Here is a 7,500-nt window from a genome sequence, read left to right as displayed (position 1 = left end):
CACCTTGCCTGGCCAAACTCTTCCAACTTTGTCTATCGACTTCTACCTTTCCTTCCTGCTGGAAGTTCGCCTACATTCAGCCTGTTCCTAAAAGGGTGACCGTTCTAACCCCTCAAACTAGCTTTAATCTCTTGCTTGTCTAAAGTTTTGAATCTATCCTGAATAGGAAGATTCTCAAACATCTGTCACTTCACAATCTTCTGTCTGATCGCCAGTATGGCTTCCGTCAAGGTCGCTCTACTGGTGATCTTCTGGCTTTCCTTACTGAGTCTTGGTCATCCTCTTTAGAGATTTCGGTGAAACTTTTGCTGTTGCGTTAGACATATCAAAAGCTTTTGATAGAGTCTGGCATAAAGCTTTGATTTCAAAACTGCCCTCTTACGGCTTCTATCCTTCTCTCTGCAACTTTATCTCAAGTTTCCTTTCCGACCGCTCTATTGCTGCTGTGGTAGACGGCTACTGTTCTTCTCCTAAACCTATTAATAGTGGTGTTCCTCAGGGTTCTGTCCTGTCACCCACTCTCTTTCTATTATTCATTAATGACCTTCTTAACCAAACTTCTTGCCCTATCCACTCCTACGCTGATGATACCACCCTACATCTTTCCACGTTCTTTCAGAGACGTCCAACCCTTCAGGAAATTAACAGATCACGCGGGACGCCACGGAACGCCTGACTTCCGATCTTTCTAAAATTTCCGATTGGGGCAGAGAAAATCTAGTAGTTTTCAATGCCTCAAAACTCAATTCCTCCATCTATCAACTCGACACAACCTTCCAGACAACTATCCCTCTTCTTCAATGACACTCAACTGTCTCCTCTTCCACAATGAATATCCTCGGTCTGTCCTTTGCTCATAATCTTAACTGGAAACTTCACATCTCATCTCTTGCTAAAACAGCTTCTATGAAGTTAGGTGTTCTGAGGCGTCTCCGCCAGTTTTTCTCGCCCCTCCAACTGCTTACTCTGTATAAGGGCCTTATCCGTCCCTGTATGGAGTACTCTTCGCATGTTTGGGGGTTCCAGTCACACAGCTTTGCTTGATAGGGTGGAATCGAAAGCTCTTCGTCTCATCAACTCCCTCCTCTGACTAACTGTCTTCAGTCTCTTTCTCACCGCCGAAATGTTGCATCCCTTTCTATATTTTATCGCTATTTTCATGGTAACTGTTCTACTGATCTTGCTAACTGCATGCCTCCCTCCTCCTGCGGCCACGCTGCACAAGGCTTTCTTCTTCCTCTCATCCCTATTCTGTCCAACTCTCTAATGCAAGAGTTAACCAGTACGCTCAATCATTCATCCCTTTCACTGGTAAACTCTGGAACTCCCTCCCTGCATCTGTATTTCCAAATTCCTACAACTTGTCTTCTTTTAAGAGGGAGGTATCGAGGCATTTGCTCCCCTAATTCTGGCTGACGGTTTTGGCACTTTTGTACTCTTTGGAGAGCCAGCGCTCAAGTGGGCTTTTTCTAACTTTTTTTTTGCCCTTGGCTGGCCTCTTCCATACGTTAAAAAAACACAACACACACACACACACACACACACACACACACACACACACACACACACACACACACACACACACACACACACACACACACACACACACACACACACACACACACACACACACACACACACACACACACACACACACACACACACACACACACACATTGGCTTATGTATGTATATGATTATTTATTATCACACTTGTAAGACAGGATTCATAAGTCAAAACTGTTAACCTTTGAAATCTGACATCTTGAATGATATCTAATTGAGACAAATCATGTTATATATATATATATATATATATATATATATATATATATATATATATATATATATATATATATATATATATATATATATATATATATATATATATATATATATATATATATATATATATATATATATATATATATATATATATATATATATATATATATATATATATATATATATATATATATATATATATATATATATATATATATATATATATATATATATATATATATATATATATATATATATATATATATATATATATATATATATATATATATATATATATATATATATATATATATATATATATATATATATATATATATATATATATATATATATATATATATATATATATATATATTTATATATATATATATATATATATATATATATATATATATATATATATATATATATATATATATATATATATATATATATATATATATATATATATATATATATATATATATATATATATATATATATATATATATATATATATATATATATAAGGCTGTCTTAACTTATAGCATTAAGCTTGAAGTATTTTTAACATCTGTAGCGTTAAACAGGAAAATATGAATATACCAAACTATTCATGCTCGATAATATTTATATGAATAAGATTTCAATCACAACCAATTTGTTCTTGACTGATTGCTATTTCATATTCGGCGCCTATCAGTGTAATATGACTTGTTTTATTCTGTTCCATGCATATCAAATTGTTTTTTTTTTTAATATAAAGTCATTGTCTGAAGGAAAGAATTTAGTATTTGTGTTTAAGATATGTTGTTGTTCGTGGTGAACTCAGTTTAGTTGGTGATGCGTGGCTCTAATACGATTACCTTGACAAATATAAAAATGATTTTTCTTTATCTACATGCGAAAATTACCGCAAGACTTTCTTCTCGTCTTATGTCTTACAGTGAACACATCTGCATGCTCTATCCTCGCCATTCTTCTCTCCTCGTCCTCACTGAGTTCAGTACCTGCTTCACTCACATATTTCCCATCTGTCTGAGCTATAATTTCGTATCGCAACTATGACAACTCCTCCAGATTCATCTATCATGTATCTCATACAGTACCTCTTCGTCTTTCAGTTTACATCTGCTTCATCTTCCATTTTTTTTTCTTCATCTTTCATGTCTAATGTTTCATTTTTTGAAACTGTCACTTTATACATGAGGCTTAACTTCTCTCTCTGAAATTCAAAGGTAAATGTATTTTCTCCCCATCCAACGGCTTCATGCTTAACTTTTATGTATCTAGAACCGTCCTTAATATTAAAAAAAAAATCACACAGCGATTCTTTATTTCTACACGATTACTCATGCTATCCTCATTTAACTGACGTACACGGTAAACTCCTTGACCTTGTCCAATAGTTGGAGAGCTAGCTGACTTTTATTCATAGTATTGAGTGCAAAAGGTTTGAGGGTGTAATTCTATTGTACTTTGCATCTGGATGAAGGGATGGGGCATCTTAAGTTGCACAATCCTGGGGTTTGGCCCCTGAGGGTCCCCAAAATGTGACCCCCAGACCCATTTAATCATAATTTTGAGTGCAACATCCATTTCAAGTTTGTTGCATTCAGAATACCCCAAAAAAGAAAGTGGCACAACTTAAGACGTGAAAATGCCTGGGGTTATTAATTAAGACACGCACTAATTAATGACTAATTAACGATTTATTTAAACTTTTGAGTGCAACAAAATTCTTTTTCAAAACATCACTTAATGACACCAGACACTATAATCACAACTTAAGACGCGATGTTTCCTGGGGTTTGTAGATAAGATGGGTGTTTTGACCCCTGAGGGTCATGGGAACCCCCAATTATGGAGTTCTACCCAAGAGGTAGTGCAACAATTTTATACCTGTTATGGATGACACAGTGTCTCAAATGGACAAAATGTAATTTAAGACATAAAATGTCTGGGGTTACTAATTAAGACGCCTTCTAATTAATGACTAATTAACGATTTAATTAAACTTTTGAGTGCAACAAAATTTTTTTTCAAAACGTCACTTAATGACCCAAGACACTATAACCACAACTTAAGACCCGATTTGCCATGGGGTTTGTAGATAAGATGGGGTGTTTTGACCACTGATGAACTGCTGTCCTACGATTGGCGATTGATTAGCTAATGCACCTAATGCCATTACTGAAAATTCCTAATCAAATACACCCCCCTTTCCTTAGTTTATCTGAACAAATGGACCAGCGTCTCGACACATTACTCATGTAACTCATCACTGGTTTCGTCATCCGATGACTCCATATCCCCAAGCAGAGGATCATGATCTTCGTCGGCATCATCATCTATTCCATCTTCATGTCCCACCTTCGGACGGTATCTCTGGAATGAGGGCAGGGGGGCATCTGTTCACCATTGAACCAAATGATGCGAAATTCACCGTCAATGATTTCCCAACCACATGCGGGTGTTTTCTGCAGGTCATTCTGATGCGCACTGCCCCAAAGTCTGGCAACAAATGCACATCTATCAATGTGTGGTGCAAGTTCAGATTCACAGGGTGGAATGCTGCTGCCCTCAATGCTTTTAAGTTTGTCAAACGGATGTTTTGCTGTTGCCTTTCTCTTGTAGGTTTTTTCGACCACATTGAACCGGTGCTTGTTTAATGGAACAGGTTTACGCGCTCCGTACAGTACACAGACAAATTCCTTCAAGGTCGCGATGACTTCCTCTGTTAGGACAGTTTTGCTCAATGATTCAAATGCCCTCTGGAACTTGTCGCTTTTGCTGACAACTGAATAAGGCCGGTTCTTGCCTTTTCGCGAAAAAGCAGAGGTGTAATCGCATCCAGTGAAGGCGTGTAGGCCGGGGAGTGCAGCACACATAGATTTGCCAATCACGGCAGCAATCTTCGTAACGTTTACATAACGCAGGTTACCTTGTCCTTTAGTACCAACTTCCATCCAGACTGTGACTGTGATTCTATGGATGTGATGGAGTAGCAACACCAGAATATCCGTGTCAGAAGCTCGAACAACAATGTCACCAGGGGTATTCTTGTCCGCTTCAATCATGTGAAGGATGACTCTGGTGTCAGCTTCAGGGTGGTTGCAGTTTAAAGACGGAACTGCTTCTGACTTCACTTCGCCATCATCCACGAAATAACGCGTGCACTCTCCCATCACTCCCAAGAACACCTGTCTTCCATCTAGAAGGGGCAGGTAGTTGCTGTTTGACCAATCCTTCGTTAGAAAGACAGGCAACTCTCGTTTGAATGACTCCCTCTCAAGTTGTTTCCTGAAGTTTGAGTCTCTCTTCTGTTGAGGTCCTTCAATAACCAACTTTCCTCCAACTACAGCTTCTCTGCGTTCTCGCTCACAGTCCTTAATTGATGGTCTTTCGTAAGTATCGAAAATGATGTCGATCCTCCGGGACTTGTACGCCAAACTAGTCAGCAGGATGTTCCGTGAGAGCTCCCCATATGTTTCTGGCTGATCTGGTGACATGCTGTGAAACTGAAAATTGCCGTCGATGATGTGAGTTCCAATAAATGTTGGGCTACCGTGGTCACTAACAGTACCTTCAAGAAGTTTGAACAACTTGCTTTTGTCTGTATGAACCATCGTCCCATCACTATGACACATTGAGAGTGGCACAGGTGTCAATGGGAATGAGAAGACATGCTCTAGGTCAGTGTTACTTGTTGCTGCAGTGAAGGCAATGCGGCCAAGAAGTGCACTGTTGCATTTGAGTTGTGCCTCTTTCGTGTTCTTGCCTGCTTTTCGATTTGCCACACATTCAGTTGCAAATGTGCGGAGATGATGTTTGCGAATTGGTTTTTCAAAACGTTCCGCACTTTCAAGACATTCTTTGACAAAGGTTTCATGCCTATCCTTGCCGTCTTCTGGAATCTTCAACAGCGATGCACTTGCGGCATCGGACAGACTCTTCCCAGTGCTAATGTTGATCAGAGGCAAGCTTGTGTCGAGTGAAAATGGATTGGCACAAGACTCAATCTGATTGATGATCTTTTGGAGGTCTTCATTGTCTTTCCTGATTCTGGCGGGACTGAGGTCAGTTTGACTGCATCTTGTATTGCCCATTCCGACTGCAGCAAGAGCTTCATTGATAAGTGCTGCGCGGCTGCTCTTGTAACACTCCACCGTACTCTTGAACTGTAGTTGTTCGTGGATGAGGTGTATCCTGTCATCCTGGAGGCCGCATCAGCATTGACCGTTTGCTCCAGGGTCAGATCGACTGGAATCCGTGCAAAGTCATTGTCTGATCTCCTGACTGAGAAGCCGCCATCCTCGAGAATCTGCCGGAGACCGGGATGAGATTCATGTAGATTCATCAAATCCAGCTGGTACTTGCTCATCCAGCGAGCGTAATTCAGTCTGTTTGTGGCAAAATAGAGATCGATGATTGGTGTCAACATAGTGATGAAGAGATCGATGTCTGTTTCTCTGACAGCGCGGTCAACCATGTGGTAAATCTGTATGAACCGGATATACATAGTCCAAAACTGTGCGGTTGGACCAAGGTCTCCACTTTCAGCTCTGCTCTTGAAGTTCTCAAAAGCCTCAAATAGCTCTACAAATGGTAGCGAGTTGCAGACACGATCAACATCTTCCTTGTTTTCGAGGAGGGGGACATCCTGTAGTTCCAATAGGAGCAGGTCAGAGTTCTCATTATCCTTAAGGAAGCGCCGAAAAAGTAGTGTCTCTAACGCAAGGGCTAGCATTGGATGGAGGCGTTTGCAGCGGTTGTAGCTCAAGCATTCAATGAATCCTCGAAGAGAACCAGGTGCCAGTACCCCCAAGTCAGTCAGCATTGCTGGCCCACCTGATTCTGCAATGACCTTTCCAATGGCAGTAGTCAGTTTCAATGTAAACCATGCGGCGGCATGCCATGTTCTCTGTATCCACTGTACTGAAGAGGGCTAATGCATGCCGTAGCCCTATTGATGTTACATCTGTATTGTTTGTACACTTTCTCCCATTAAACTAAATTGTACTGTACCTTATCATTGATGTGAGCCTCCAATTTCACGAATATGCAATGTGGTCAATGATTATGCCAACAACTAAACGAAATCATGGAAAATTGAATTATTTAAGAAAGGAAAAGTGTATGCAGCATGCACTTGTCCCTGTTGCAGGGATTGGCATTTTTGTCCGTTTGAGACCCTGTTTCATAAATAACAGGTATAAGTGTTGCACACCTCCTTGGTAGAAATCCATAATTGGGGTTCCCATGACCTCAGGGATCAAAACACCCCATCTTATCTACAAACCCCAGGGCAAATTGGGTCTTAAGTTGTGGTTATAGTGTCTTGGGTCATTAAGTGACGTTTTGAAAAAAGAATTTTTGTTGCACTCAAAAGTTTAATTAAATCGTTAATTAGTCATTAATTAGAAGGCGTCTTAATTAGTAACCCCAGACATTTTTATGTCTTAAATTACATTTTTGTCCATTTGAGACACTGTGTCATCCATAACAGGTATAAAAATTGTTGCACTACCTCTTGGGTAGAACTCCATAATTGGGGTTCCCATGACCCTCAGGGTCAAAACACCCATCTTATCTACAAACCCCAGGAAACATCGCGTCTTAAGTTGTGATTATAGTGTCTGGTGTCATTAAGTGATGTTTTGAAAAAAGAATTTTTGTTGCACTCAAAAGTTTAAATAAATCGTTAATTAGTCA

The 7,500-nt window shown here is 39.5% G+C and overlaps 1 protein-coding gene across 1 annotated transcript in view; it reads right to left on the bottom strand.

Annotated features, from left to right (window-relative positions):
• The window catches only part of LOC123514584, a 16,026-nt gene that overhangs the window by 7,940 nt on the left and 586 nt on the right, over positions 1-7,500 (bottom strand). The window lies entirely within an intron of this gene.

Source organism: Portunus trituberculatus, chromosome 38 (genome assembly GCF_017591435.1).
Source record: "Portunus trituberculatus isolate SZX2019 chromosome 38, ASM1759143v1, whole genome shotgun sequence".
In the NCBI taxonomy this organism is placed as follows: domain Eukaryota; kingdom Metazoa; phylum Arthropoda; class Malacostraca; order Decapoda; family Portunidae; genus Portunus; species Portunus trituberculatus.
Note: the sequence above shows the minus strand (reverse complement) of the source record. Positions and strands in the feature narration are given on the sequence as shown.